At 24.7% G+C, this 17,003-nt stretch overlaps 1 protein-coding gene and 1 non-coding gene across 2 annotated transcripts in view; both read left to right on the top strand.

Annotated features, from left to right (window-relative positions):
• The window catches only part of LOC125825616 (protein NRT1/ PTR FAMILY 5.2-like), a 58,747-nt gene that overhangs the window by 32,736 nt on the left and 9,008 nt on the right, over positions 1-17,003 (top strand). The gene's annotated exons all lie outside the window — the stretch shown is intronic.
• LOC125825683 (U6 spliceosomal RNA) lies at positions 1,786-1,888 on the top strand. The gene has a single exon (XR_007442879.1). It is a non-coding gene; the product is annotated as a U6 spliceosomal RNA (small nuclear RNA).

Raw genomic sequence — 17,003 nt, 5'->3', positions numbered from 1 at the left:
ACGCAAAAAAAATAATCATATATTTTTTTTTTGTGAACCTGTGCATATCTGCCCTTTGTTTGAATTTATCCTACTTTAGGTGACTTAATTAATAATTCAAACAAATAATAACATCACTAAAATTGATAAATTTTACTCATAAAATTAAAAATCTCTCAAATGCTTTTTAAATTTGATTTATTTATCTTTTTGGATATTTTGTCAATGTTCTTAAAAATTCCTCTTATTTAGTGGATGGAGATATAAAATTTGAAATTTTTATACAAGAATTTATAAGCATTTATTTTTCTGAAATAATAATGGACGCTTTAATAAAATCAGTAGTCTGAATACAAACTACAATTAAATCTTATAATGTGTCATAAATATGAATAATAGCATCGTTGATGTCACTATTGTTAACATGGTGGTTACTATCATCTTCTCTGGACTCAAATATGAAAATTGAAAAGTCATTTTAGCATATAGTTGACATTTATTATGTAAAAATAAACAAATGAAAAGACAAGACGAAGAGGACATATTAATATGGATGGACACATGAACTTTTTCCAATTTTTAGTTACGCTTTATGATAAAGAAAAATGAACATTGTAGAAATATGTCATTTAATTAAGAAAAATAACGTAAAGTTCATCGAAATGCATATTAAATACTATTCTAAATCATCATACTTTATTAATTTTCTTTTGTTTGACTGGTAGAAGTCAAAGTTCCTACATTGATTGATACCAAATAAATGGATATTTTTTCCATCTTGGAATTAATTATCAAGAAATGTTACCTTTATTTCCATTGAAATTACTCCTTCTATAACATAGAGTCGTTTTTGTGGAAGAAATTGTTGGAATTTTATGACAAATATTGATTTTTTTTTAAAAAATATGTCAAAAAATTAAGCAAGGAAAAAAGAGGAATCTATTGGCTAGGGTACTTTTATTTTATTCGTTTCACTTTGACGGAAAAGTTATATTTAAGATTATAGTATCGTTGAGAATAAAATAACATTACAAAATTAACATAATACATGTATAATTTAACAATTTACCAGTTTATAAATTCATCAAGTTATGAAGATTCACAAGTAGAAAACTAAAAAATTATGTTTTAATTAATTGAAAAAATTAAATATACTTAATTAAATATCATAAGGATCTACTCTAAGAAGATATTATTTGAGAATAATTTGATTAGTTCCAAGAGATAAAAAGCAAGTAATTAGTGCGTCTTAAAAGCTCTAAATTGACATGATAGAGAAGTCATAAGAGCTATCTACGTGAATTATCGTGGGATGATTCAGAATTTCTTCATTCTTAATCAGAGTTCTAGATTCAAATATCTGAGAATAAAAAAGTATGTAGGGAGCACAAGGGAATCGTATCTATCGTGCACAAAGTGAAATTTAATTAAATTTTAATATAAATATCAAACGGCGAGTGAAAAATAAAAACATTGAATGAAAAACAAAAGAACACATTAAAAGAGCCTTTTGACTAGGTATAGGCTTACTGTACGCAGTGTGGCTGAGATTTCAAACAAACAATAACTCATTACCAGTTGACTTTTTTTCCTTTTTCCGGGTGTTCGGTATTAATATTGAAATCCGACTAAATTCAAATTTGAAATTTGCGTTAGAAAGTCCTGGAGATGAAGCACTCCCTGACAAAAGCAACTCTGTATCCAGAGGAACTCAAACCCAAGACCTCTGATTAAGAATGAAGGAATACTTATCACTTCATCACAACCTTGATTAGTGTTATTAGTTGTTATCTAATAGCGGATAGCGTCCCTTCATGGACATTCAATAAAAGTGAAACGATACATAGAAAATCAGTATAATCCCGAAATAAGAATGACATGTACAAATCGATAAATGGTCTATTTTTCATTTAAAAAATCTAATTAATAGACTTTTTTTTTCTTTTCATTTTTTTTAAATTTAATTATCTGATACTCAAAATTTTAATCAATTTGATTGAATCAGATTTGCATCATATAAAACTCATTAAAGAAAATTGGTTCATACAACAAAATATTCTTCATTCACATAGGCTCAAATTCAAAACCTTATAACCGATTAATTAAATTTGCATCATACAGAACCAATTACAAAATGCTTCATACAAATTTGAGGAAAATTATTCTCAAAGACTTTAACTCTAGACCTTAATCCAAGCGCTTTAATTAGAGTCTATCAAAAAGGGAGAGTTCTAAAGTTCATCGATTATAATAAATACAATATTTTTTAATGTCAACTTTATTTTATCCTATATTAATTAACACACCTACAAACTTAGAGATATATAGTAAGAGAGACAAAACTCTATATTTCTAGGCTCTCTATTGAGCCAATTAAATTAAAATTTAGACTATGATTTAGAAAGTCGTTGCTTTTATATATTGTGTCAATTGCCATCGACTAGTAATTTTAGTTGCGATTCATTTTAATCTTTTAACTTTTAATTTATGAAAAACATGTAAGTTCTTGTTTTAATGTGTTATATGTTCTTTCATAGAAAAACCAAAGAATTAGAGAAAAAAAAAGTTTAGAGAAAAAAAATGTTATTTTGGAGTCTGAGAATTGACTATACTTGCACATGTTTTTGCATGGTATATCTAGAAGCATGGAAATATAAGTCAAAAAGGAAAATGAGTGAGAGTGATTTGTAATAAATATTCAAATGGAAGAAAATTAATAATGTCATATTCATTGACTATTAATCAACTTTATTCCAAACCCTAATGTGAAAGCTTATTTAGCAATAGAATCATTTTTGTACTTTTTTTTTTTGTTTAAATCTCCCCACTTTTGGGACCTTTAATAATTATTAGTGTAGTAGAATCTGATACCTTATCATCAAACGATGTGGTACAGTAGATGAGGTTGTTTCTTTCTTAATTGCTGGTCTCGAGTTCAAACATTGAGTATAAAAAAATCCTTGGGAAGAAGCGTTCCCCCGAGTGGGCCCTATGTGGCGTCGATTTAGATTAATTGAACTCCAATATAAATATTGAACATCAAACGAGAAACAAATAAATTAAAAGAATTTGATCCCTTTACCATGCTTATGCAAATATGCGAATAAAAGAATTTGATCCCTTTACCATGCTGATGCAAATATGCTTTTTTTTATATTCTAGTTGTATCTTGTTATATACACTCTTGAATCTCGTATAAAACATTTTTGAATAAGTGAGCGCCTTATGATGAGAATGTTTCACATTGGCTTGGAATAAGATTCTGAAATTCATTATATATAGCTCAGATAATCTTCCTTTCTTTGAGTTAGTTTTTTGAAATTAAGTTAGGTTAAAAATATGCCTCATATATGTGTACATATAACCATATTACTACTTATTAGAAGTGAGAGTTGAGGTGTACCAACACTGCACTATTAAATTGTACAAAAGGGATCATGAATTGTACTATATATGTTTGGCCTACTTTATTGTTGAATCAACATGTGGATTGCATGTGTTTCAATATTTTAGATACAAATAATTCCCTACAATTTTCAATGTCTTCACTATTCCAATTCTCACTTTTTTTTTATTTTACTCCTATTTAGAAATGGGAGTTTGGGTGGACCAACATTGCACTAAAGAGTTGGACTAAAAGCTATAGAAATTGAACATTGAGGCCCACCAAAAAAATGAACCATTCTTTTTCGGGGAAAAAACATAAGTAGACACTTTTTTATAAATAATTACATATATATGGCCTTATTCAGTGAATAACAATTATGACATATTTAATATTTACTTCTATAGCCTTTTTACATTCTGAATAGATCATGGGTAAGATAAAGTAGAGATTCAAGGTACCACAACTCTGCAGTTCCTTTATTTATGCTAACAATAACTACCTTTTATCTATAAGAATTCTATTACATCGATGATCTCTTCCTTCTACATATAAAGCATACGAGATTTTTTTTTCTCAAACTGAAAAATACACATATTAACCAATCTAAATTTCTGTCATGGAAGAAAAAATTGTAATTTTGGTTCAACACAGCGGTGGATGGGATAATGAACACAATTTCAATAATTTCATAGTTGATGGCTTGACACTAAAAGAGATTTCGAATTTGGATACCATTCTTGATGAACATAACTTCCAATACAGACTTTCTAATAATAGATCGATGGTTTGAAGTTAATCTTGAAAGCCCTGAAACAAATGGGTCCTGTAATCATTAGAGTGTTCCTGCTTTATGTTTGTCTATAATATGACCGTGCGATGAATTGATAATATCTCATGTAAATTCAAATGAGGGTGATAAGAGTTTTGCAAACTATAGAGTGAAGGCTATATTAAGTACACTGCAAACACAATCTGGTATAATTATAAATTTTATTGTTATTTTACCGAATAACTTATACTAAGTATGCAGGATGACGTTAGCTGCTGCAATATGCTATTTGAAGAATCTGTGAATCAAATTAAACTTTAAGAGTGAAAAGACATCTCGATAGTAAAAATTTATACAGTCAACATCAAGTCGCTTTAAGATAGCCTCACACATTGCCCTTACATAGGTTGGATCATCGTGCACTTCTCTGTTTCCTCTATGCTCATCTCTTATCATCTGATGCTAAAACAACCCCAAATTTTGTTGCTAACACAACTCACTCTCTTATCCCTCCCTTCAAAGTCTACATAGATACATAATTATCCGAGCCGAAGGGCATTGTTGCAAACCTTGGAAACTACCGTTCAAATCTTAATAGCGACAAAAATCAAGGTAGCTTATTCCATATGTTTAAGATCGGTGACACAAACAGAGGAACTAGAATTATATATGCCATAGAAGATAAGTTTACTGGAGGTTTGAACTCCTTTACCAAAGAGATAGAAACTTTGATAACTGCCCAAATAGTGTGACCAACCGTGCTCTTTTTTATTTAATAAATATAGATAATTAATATATCTATATATATTAATAATTATTATTATTATTATCTTTTCAACTTCTTTAAACTGCTATATATGTAAAAAAAACTTTCATATTTGTAATACTGAAAAAGTGCTATTATTTATGTAGTTAAGTCTTAAGGATGGTCTTTCCACGTAATTTTCCCTTCTTTTTCTCTACTTTCCATTCTCCCCTTTTACTCTCTTTAGTTTATCTTTCATCTTAAATTTTTCATACATCTTTAAAATATTTTGAATTATTAATTATTATGAATTATAATGTTTTGATTTTTACGTAGTTTACAAATATATAAATTTCATTTTAAAAAAATTGAAGATATCATACACAAATTTATGGTCAAACTTAAACTATTTGATTCTTGAGAAATAAAAAGTGTCACATAAAATGGGACAGACGAAGGATAACTCTCAATTAAATTTATTTCACTTTTTAGTTTCCATTTTTAACATAATTTTTGAAGTTGGATTTGTAGGAATTCTATAGTAGACCCATTTAAATTTGACTTTTTTTGTTTTAAATTAGAGAACTTGGCCACACTTCGCACGATCATTAAAATTAAATATTTTTGATTAATTTTATATTTACTCTGTTGTTTAATCGTAATATTATTATTTGTTTTAATATTATGAAGATTGTGAAAAAAATAAAGCTTCACAAATTTTACATCTATTAAATGAGGAAGAATATATTTTTTATCAAATAAGTTAAAATATATTTGCTAATAACAAATTCTTCCATTGCATGAAGATGATCCTTTAATATATAATATATATTCCGGTGTACCATTCTCCTTAAATGTCTAAGAAATATCTCATAATGTCAAATAACACTGTAATACTCCCTCTGTTCCTAATTACTTGTCCACTTTTAAATTGACACATTTATTAAGAAATCAATAAATGACATAGTGAGTTTATCATTTTACCCCTATTAATTATGAAGTAGATGAAAAGTTTTGCAATTTTCAAAGTAATTAGTCATTTAATTGAGGGTATAATAGGTAAAAAAAAATGTTCTTTCTTGATTTGTCAAAATGGACAAGTAATTAGAGACAACTATAAAAGGAAAAGTGAACAAGTAATTAGGGACAGAGGGAGTATTAAACAAATGCATCAGCAAATGAAATTTATATTAAAAATATATTGAATGATGACGTAATGATACCTTAATAGAATTTCCTATCCATTTAAAAAAAAAAAAACTTCACCCTTTCAATTTCGTTATATCTTCTTATTTAGTAGAAGAATCATCATTTATTATATTCTACTCCACCTTAATTGTACCATCAGAGTTTTAAGAATAAACATTAAATTTTAAATCGAAATAAAAAATCATTGAAAAATGACAGAAAAAATAATAATAGTATATGAAAATTAAAATAAGGTGCAAGAAAAGCCTTTTCACGATAATTTTTTAAAATATATTGATAACAATTAAAATGAAGCTGTTATTTTATCTTTAAAATTAAGTTTGATTGAATTGAATTAGTACAATGAGAAAAAATATTAAACTAATAACTTTTTAATGTTATTAAATGCATTTTCTTTTTAATTGAGTAGTAGATTAAAAGTTCCGAATTAGGATATTAAAATAATATCTTACTCTCTCCTTAATTATTATGGTATTGCAAACATTTATTTTCCTTAAATGGTGATTCATTTTTCATTTACAGTTATATCCAATTAATTTCTAATGTATTGAATGTGGTTATGGGATATTGAAATAATATCTTTATCTTACCTTAATCATAATAAAATTATAATTTAACATTTATTTTCTGAAATGATAATTTTGTTTTAATTCCTAGAACATATTGTTTACTATATTGAATGTAATTATAATAAAACATATTGTATTTAGTATGACAAAAGAACTAAAAAATTGGAGAAATTAGATAAATAGTAATCTTAGCTTCTAAGAAACGTCACATCATCATTTACATATCCAACTTTATATATATAAAAGAGTTAAAAAAGAAAAAATAAGTGATTTAAGAAAATTATATAAATAACATTAGTGATCAGATGAAGATTAAGAAAAAACGTCAAATAAATTAGTAGTATTGAGGATGATAAAAGTTAAATAAATCATTTTTTCTATTATTTAAATTTTTCACATAAAATTTCCAATCTTGTAAAATTAAAAATTAAAAAAAAATCGACGCAATAATTATTTTAATAAAAATATAACCAAAATTGTCAGAAAAAATTGATAAAAATAAATAAGTATCTATTACTAAGAATGGTGTCACTACATTTTCTATTTTAACTTTATTGTTACATATGGATAGAAACTTTTAGAAGAAGAAATGATTCAAAAATTTAAAAATAATGATTCCTTAAATGGTGATTCCTTTTCCATTTACAGTTTTTCAATTAATTTTTAATGTATTATATATGGTTATGGATATTGGAATAATAATTTTAGCTTTCCTTAATCACAATAAATTATATTTTAACCTTTGTTTTTGTGAAATGATAATTTTCTTTTCATTCGTACAACATATTCATTAATATATTAAATGTAATTATAATAAAACATGTTGCATTTAGTATGACAAAAGAGTTCAAAATTATAAAAAATTAAATAAATAATAATCCTAACTTCTAAGAAATGTCACAAATATATATATATATATATATATATATATCTAAGAAAATGATATAAATTACATTAATGATGAAATGAAGATTAAGAAAAGAAGTAAAACAAATTAATAATAATATTGATGATGATAGGAGTTAAATAAATCATTTTTTATTTTTTGTAAATTTTCAATATAAATTTTTCAGTCTTTTAAAATTAGAAAATGCTAAAAAAAAAAAACTAAAACTAAAAATCGAGGGCAACAATTATTTTAAAGAAAAAATAACAAAAAATGTCAGAAACATTGATAACAATAAATAAGTATCTATTGCTAAGAAGGTGTCATCCCACATTTTCTATTTTAGCTTTATTATTACATATAGATAGAAACTTTAAGATGAAGAATGATCCAAAAAATTTTAAAATAACAAATCAATTATGTAAAAATACATGTGTAATTTTTATAAAGTTATAATAACTAATTTCTTCAAATGAATAATTAAATGAAAGAAAAAAAAGTAATTAAGAAAATAATATAAATAACACTAATTATGAGATTAATAGCATTGATGAGGAAAGGAACTAAATATGATCATCTTTTTAAATTCTTTTTTAAGAAAATATATATAAACTTTAATTAAAGATAAATAAGAAAAAAAAAACTTTAAAGATACAAAAAATCAAGACAAAATAAAAGAAGAAAGAAATTAGAAGAATAATGAGGTTGAAAGAAATAATATCTAATTTTCTCTCTTTTCAAATCACAATTTTTTTTTTTGCTTGTTCTCCTCCTAATTTGATACGAATTCCATAAATAGAATGATTTTTTCTCCAAATAATTTTTCTTACCCTTTGAAACACTAATCAGACTTCTTATAAATTTGTCAATCACAATGAATTTTCTCTCCTTGTAGGAGGAATAAACATTTTTTCAAAAAGTCTTTTATTTTGAAAAGAACTTTTTGTTACATAATCTCTTTCTTTACATCAATGTCTTCATAAGAATCATGAGATATTCTCTCTTTCTCTTTTGTTAAAAAAGTCACATGACCTAGAAATTTGATGGACATCTTAGCGACAGAAGTTGATACCATATATTGATCATCATCATCGTCAGAAGAAGAAGAGCCAAAGTGAAGAAATTTGTTCTTATTTGTTACAAATGGTCAACTATTTTTTTTATTTTATAGGCTAAATAATTATAAACAGTTATGAAAAATGAATAGTTTTTATCTTTTCATCTCCATTTTCATTTACTTAAATCTATATTAGTGTATTGGATGTTATAAAGGGCATAATTAATCGGGTATGATATAAATACTTCTTTTTAAAAAAAAATACAAATAAGAAATACAAAACAAAGATAAAATGTCAAAAAAAGGAGAAAAAAGATGAATAGAAATACTAGTCATAGAGAGATACCACATCAGATTATCTATATTCAACTTTATATATACATATATAGGTTCATGCCCTTAGATGTTATTTTATTACTTTAGCTGGCATCGACATTTTTGTAAATCTGATATCTACTTTGGAACATTTTATAATGTGGCATAGGCTGACAATTGAGATCATAAATTTAAAAATAATAAAATTTAATTTAATATAATACTAATATCAATATCATAAAGATATATATATATATATATATATATATATATATATATATATATATATATATCATTTAAAAAATATATAAAAAGTATTATAAATTGTAATAATTAACCGCTTTATTTTTTTAAAATCATATAACTAATTTGATTTACACTCCAAAATTCATAGGTGTCACATAATTTAGACATTAATTCTTCATTACTCAATATATGTAATTATATCAATGACATATAAATTGAAATAAAAAAATTACATATTTTATTTGAAAATGACGTAATAGTACTATAAGGTATAATAATTAACAACTTAACATCTTTTAAAATTTTAGTTGACTCTCCAAATTCCATATGTCTCATGTAATTGAGACAGAGAAAAACATATATTGGTTTAAAATTAATAAAAATATTATAAATTATAATAATTAACAACTTAAAATTTATAAAAAAAAATCCTTTAAAAAAATTTAGTTGGCTCTCGAAATTCAATCGGTATTACAATAATTAAAACATAGAAATTAACATAGATTGGACTCCTGCTAACATTTATGTTTCCTTTTAAAAAAAAATTTCTTTTATACTTTATATAAATAAATTTTTTATGTAAAAAGTATTATAAATTATAATAATTAATAGCTTAAAATATTTAAAAACATTTAAAAAGTTTTTGTTAACTTTCAAAATTTCATCTATACTACATAAATTGGGAGAAATATAGATATATAGATATTTTAAGTTGCTAATGATTGTGAGTTATAGTACGCTTTATGTCATTTTCATATATATTACTCGCTTTGTCCTGATTTATGTGATACAAATGAAATTTCAAAAGTCAATGGATTTTTTATAAGTTTTTTTTTAAAAATTAACTTGTTATTTATTGTGATTTATAATATATTTACGTAAAACATACTCTAAATAAAAATAATTAGCAACTTAAAATATATAAAAACATACTAAAAAATTGATTAACTTCAAAGTTCATATGTACCACATAAATTAAAACAGAAACAGTAACATATATTGGGCCCCGTGCTGACACGGGTTCCATATCTAGTATATATATATATGAAATATAATATTTCTATTTTGGTTCCGTTACTCATGAATTCCAACTTCCAATAGATTTATTTTGTAAAGTAAAAATAAATAAATAATAATAATAATAATAAAAAAAATACACCTATATACTCCGCACTTTCTGTTTTACTGCTCAAGCATATTGAAAATATTTTTTTCTACTTTTTTTTATTTTTTATTTTATCCTTATCATTAAGTTATATATTTCCCAAAATTGGCGATCTAGTGAACATATTTAAAATTCTAAAAGTATGGAAAAGTAAAAGAAAACGGTGGAAGTAAATAATTTCCCAACTCTCAGAAGCTTCCGCATTTTTTTTTCCTTCGTTCACTTTTATTTGTGACTTTTAATATATTAAAAACAATTATTTTATTTTTAACATTAATTATTCAATCTTCAAATTATTTTTCTAGATCTAAGATTATACATCAACTAATAAGATATTTTGATAAACTATTCATATTAAGTAATAATATTTTTTAGTGAGTGTATAAAGTTTAAAGTTGGACAAGCAAAAGCAAACGGAAGAGAATAGTTGAAACTTTGAACCTAGACAGTAGACACTAATTAATTAATTAATTTCTTGTTGAAAATAATGAGATAGAAATTACGTTTAGGATTTAATTTGTTTGTGTTTTTTACTTTCATATATTACACCAAATTAACCAAAAAAAGACAAAAAAATTACATATGAAATCATGCCATAGTTTAGGGTTAATTACTTGTCTATTACGGAGCATCATTATTATTTTAAGCTTCTTTTAGAAAACACTAAATTTGATTAAGACGGCCCTAACTAAGGAAATATGAAGTTGTCTATGATAGAGAGCATTTTATTTTTTAAAATATAAAAAATTCGATAAGAATTTGAATTAGTCGAAAATCAAAGTAAGTATCGAACATCAGGTGGAAATAAAATAATTAAACCAACAAGGTCAATTTGGACTGTCCGACAAATCTTTTCTTTATATCTTAAAAGTGAAAATTTATTTTTAAAAAAGAAATAGTACTATTATGAAAAATCCCTTTTTAATAAGGGAAAATTGTACATAATTGCAAACTATTAATTCAAATTAAATGGTATAACTACACTTTGATTTAATTGTGTCCTGTAGCAAACTGTTTGTCAGTCGCCTCTCTCCCTCAAACTCTCGCTCGTCACTCTCCCTCTCTCGCTCGCTCCTCTGTGCTCGCCTCTCTCGCTTTATACAACAGAATTGTATAAATTGCGTTTCTGTTTGTATAAAGCAAAAGAAAATTGTATATACACATGCAAATACATATATATTCGTCCTATGCACTTATAATTATACAATAAAAATATTCCCCTGCCCAGTTCTCTTTTACCTTTCTCTCTTTCTCGTTTTATACAACAAAATTGTATAAATTGCGTTTATGTTTGTATAAAGCGAGAGAAAATTGTATATACACATGCAAATACATATTTATTCGTCCTATACACTTATAATTATACCATAAAAATATTCACCTGCCCAGTTCTCTTTTGTCTTTCTCTCTTTCTCGTATTATACAATAGAATTGTATAAATTGTGTTTCTGTTTGTATAAAGCGAGAGAAAATTGTATATACACATGCAAATACATATATATTCGTCCTATACACTTATAATTATACAATAAAAATATTCTCCTGCCAACGAGAGGCTAACAACAATTTATACAAATGGTCTGCCAGCGAAATTATACAAATCTGAAGAGGATCCAACGAATTATACAACTGCTTCTTTTTGTATATATGTATAGCGAAATAGACATAGCTTTCAATTGTATATGTATAGCGAATTATACATATATATGTTTGCTATGGAGCACAATTATGCAAACTTTGTTATAGCATACAAATATGATTTTTTTGTTTGTTATATGTGAAAGTTGCTCTTTTAATAATATGGATAAGAGTCCAAACAGAAATAAAGTCCATTGCATAAAATGTCAAGGCTCTACTAATAATAAATAACAGACTCAATTGGACTATGGCTGGTCTAATTAATGAGATATTACTAGATAAATATCCAAAGTCAAAATAATATGGTTATTCCGTTGAGGGTTACTATCGTACTCAATATTTGTTTGAATTTCCACCTGATATTTGGTATCCACGTGAATTTAATTAAATTTGAATTCGCATAGAGAAGTTTTATATTGCGGATTCCCGCGAGACGACTTCATACTTAAAGGGACTTTAAACCCTAGACTTCTGATTAAAAATAAGAGAGTATTTACCACTCTATCACAACTATCCTCGTACTCAATATTACAATGGTAACTTGCCTTTTATAATATAATATAGGATTTGTATATATAATACATAATCTCTACTTATGTAATAATAAATAAAAATATAAAGATAAATTTGAATTTTGAGTTTGTATATACGACGACATTTTTTTTAATAGAAAAACTACATTTATGTTGTCTTGTTTCTGAGTGAAAACTAGTAACTAGAAGAAATATATAGTATAAATTAAAGATTAATAATAGTAATAATAATAATAATATAAGCAAATCACAGATTGATTTGATGAATTTTTAGTAATAATATTATTAGTACTTATATAAAATTTGTTTCGTTATGTAAGTAAAAAAGTATTAGCATTTATATAAAATTTAGACAAATATTATGAAAAGTGGGTCGAGGAGGGGATAGGGGTGTGTAGGGTGGTGAGGATGGGAGTGCGCTATGAATGTGAGAGTGAAGACTAGGCATGTTAAAAGGTGGAAATAGTGTCATTTGTATAACTTATTTTTTCTATTTCTACTATGAAAATTATTTTATTTACTTTTAAGTACTTATTTTCCTAATAAAAATAATTTTCAAAAAGTTTGACTGATCATCAAACATAAAAAAAATTTAAAATATTTTTCTCCTCACCGAACACACCAAGTCGTTCTCTATTAGTTTTTCTTCTTGTTGGCAGGAGGAGGTGGGGTTAGAGTTAGACATCTAAGTTTGGTAGCAATAAATTAAATTAGCATAATTATTGTATAATAATTCCATTAAAACAAGGTTGAAAATTCTGCAAAAAAAAAGTAATTAAAAAAAAAAGGAAGATTCAAGTGCCACCTAGCATATAGACTAATTGTAAAGAAACTAGATATAGGACCCCGTGCCAGCACGGGCCCAATATATATTATTTTTTTATTTTAATTTATGTCATATTATGAAATTTGAGAAGTTATTGAAATTTTTATATGATTTTAAAAATATTTTAAATTTTTAGCTATTGTGATTTGTAGTATTTTTTTTAACATAATTTTGAAAATAATATTTATTACTCTGTTTGTTCTAATTTATGTGGCACACGCAGAATTTCAAATATTAACCATTTTTTATATGTTTCTTTAATATATTAAGTTCTTAATTATTGTATTTTATAGTACATTTTGAACCTAATTTTTTAATAATATATGTTATTTGCCATGTCCCAATTTATGTGGCATTAATTGATAGATTTGTTGGAGTAGAGAGATTTATTTTGTTAATTATTGTAATTTATAGTTTTTTTTTCCGTCAATTTCAAACAATATATGTTGTTAATTGATAGAATACTTTTAATGTAATTTTTTTTTAAAAATATTTGTGACTGTCCATGTCCCAATTTATGTGGCACATGTAAAGTTTTGACAATTAACCAAAATTTTAATACATTTAAAAAAATATTTTTAAGTCGTTAAATTTTCAGTAATTTAAATTGTTGTATTATTTATTACAATTTATAATACTTTTAAAGTAGTTGAAATATTGTACTATTTATTATGATTTATAACACTTTTTTTTTAAATTTATGTCATATTATGGAATTTGAGAAGTTATTGAAATTTTTATATGATTTTAAAAATATTTTAAATTGTTAGCTATTGTGATTTGTAATACTTTTTTTTTAACATAATTTTGAAAATAATATTTATTACTCTATTTGTTCTAATTTATGTGACAGATGCAGAATTTCAAATATTAACCCTTTTTTATATGTCTCTTTAATATATTAAGTTGTTAATTATTGTATTTTATAGTACATTTTGAACCTAATTTTTGAATAATATATGTTATTTGCCATGTCCCAATTTATGTGGCATTAATTGATAGATTTGTTAGAGTCGAGAGATTTATTTTGTTAATTATTGTAATTTATAGTTTCTTTTTCGCCAATTTCAAATAATATATGTTGTTAATTGATAGAATACTTTTAATGTAATTTTTTAAAAAAATATGTGTGACTGTCCATGTTCCAATTTATGTGGCACATGTAAAGTTTTGACAATTAACCAAAATTTTAATACATTTAAAAAAATATTTTTAAGTAGTTAAATTTTCAGTAATTTAAATTGTTGTATTATTTATTACAATTTATAATGCTTTTAAAGTAGTTTAAATATTGTACTATTTATTATGATTTATAACCTTTTTTTTTATTTATGTCATATTATGGAATTTGAGAAATTATTGAAATTTGTATATGATTTTAAAAATATTTTAAATTGTTAGCTATTGTGATTTGTAGTACTTTTTTTTTTAACATAATTTTGAAAATAATATTTATTACTCTCTTTGTTCTAATTTATGTGGCAGATGCAGAATTTCAAATATTAACCCTTTTTTATATGTCTCTTTAATATATTAAGTTGTTAATTATTGCATTTTTTAGTACATTTTGAACCTAATTTTTTAATAATATATGTTATTTGCCATGTCCCAATTTATGTGGCATTAATTGATAGATTTGTTGGAGTCGAGAGATTTATTTTGTTAATTATTGTAATTTATAGTTTCTTTTTCGTCAATTTCAAACAATATATGTTGTTAATTGATAGATTTTTTTGAGTGGACTATTTTTTTTATTAATTATTGTAATTTATTGTTTCTTTTTCGTCAATTTCAAACAATATATGTTTATTATATAATCCATTTTATGTGGTACCAATAGAATTTAGAGAGTCAATTAAATTTTTTATATAAGTTTTAAATAATTAAGCTGTTAATTATTGTAATGTATAGTATTACTTATATTATTTTTAAATATATTTAAATATTATATGTTAGGTTTTTTATCCTAATTTATATGGCATTGATAGAATTTAAAGTGTCAAATACTTGTTAATTATTGTAATAGATAATATGGAGTATTTAAGTCATTTATAGTATAGCAATTAATATATAATATGTAGTATTTAAGTGGAAGGTGGTGGGGCCCACTTATATAGTTTGATAAATATATTGGATATTAGTTGTGATTTATAGTATAGTAATTAATAATATATAATATGTAGTATTTAAGTGGAAGATGGTGGGGCTCACTTATATATTTTATAAATATATTGGACATTAGTAGTGATCTTATTGGACCATTGATAGTCATTCCTAGACTCTTCCATAATATAGTAATGTGCTTATAAAAAGAATTCAATCTTTAATTTAATATTTTAGTCAAATCAAACACTAATATCTACCTAAAAAAACTACTAATTATTTATATAAAAGTTTGGTTCGATTTCCATCCTTGGCGGTTGTAAAATCAAAGTAGGATTTAATTTAGATATCCCTTTTTTAATCAGTTTTGAAATATTTTATTTGAGTCGAGTATCTATCATAGACAATCTTTCTATTTTTATAAAATAGGGGCTATACGTATATCACAATCTTCACAAATTTACTTACCATGAAATTATATTGAATATATTATTATTAATTTAATTTAAATTTCTTCTAAAAATTACAGAACGATAGTGGATTATGAAATAAAAGAAGGAGAATGTCTATATAATCAAACAAAATTGAAAATTTTAATATGGCTCATTAGAAAAATAAAATTTAATATGGCTCCAGTAATTCAGTTGAATTTTCTGGAGGTCAAAATTAGCACAAGATTTTATATATGGAATTTATCAACAGTGGGTCACCAAAATTTAGAATCTTAGGTGGGAAAGTTAAATCAAATGAGAACACTTCTATAAATATGAAATTTCTCTCAACAAAGTCAAAAGAAATGAGTGAATGGTCAACATGGCAATTGCAGTAGTATTTTAGTGGCGGAGCCAAAAAGTTTTATTAAAGAACTTAAAATATGAAGAAATAAATATACGAAAAAATTGAAAGAGGTTTAATATATAGTACTTATATATATAAAATAAAATAATTTTAATCGTGTATGAATACTATAATATTTTGATAAAAGAGATTCGAATGAAATACTTGATCCTATTAGGCTCCGACCCTGAGTACTTGATTCAACTCTTTTTTGCTATCATTATAGATTTGTGGTGTGATGGTCAGAATCTCTTCATTCTTAATCAGAGGCTTTGGATATTTCCCTAAAAAATGAGTTCTATAATGCGTTAATTTAAATTTAGTCGAATTTCAATATGAGTATATGACATTAGATGAAAATAGTTTTTTTTTTAGAACTCTTCTTTTTGTTTCTCATCCGTGTCCAGAGTTCACATTAAAGCCCCAATTAAATCTAAATCGCGCACTGCATGATTTATTCAAAGATGACGCTCTCAGTAAAGAAAATTCCCTACACAGAACTGAAACTCGAGACCTATTTTTTTCCCTTGTCTCTCTGTGTTTAAAGGATGGCAGAGTGAAGAAAAAGATGTTTTCTTAATTATACTTAACTTGCAAAGACCATTCTTGGCATTTATGGGTAATAAGACAGTGAACAACTTTCAGTTTTAATCTTATTTTATGCTACTAATTAATTATGTTTTGATGCAAACGTGAAGTTCAATATAATAAAAGGAACCGTTTTATATTATGATGAGA

The sequence above is a fragment of the Solanum verrucosum genome, unplaced genomic scaffold, assembly GCF_900185275.1.
Source record: "Solanum verrucosum unplaced genomic scaffold, falcon-dt-bn FXZP01000298.1, whole genome shotgun sequence".
Taxonomy (NCBI): Eukaryota; Viridiplantae; Streptophyta; class Magnoliopsida; order Solanales; family Solanaceae; genus Solanum; species Solanum verrucosum.
Note: the sequence above shows the minus strand (reverse complement) of the source record. Positions and strands in the feature narration are given on the sequence as shown.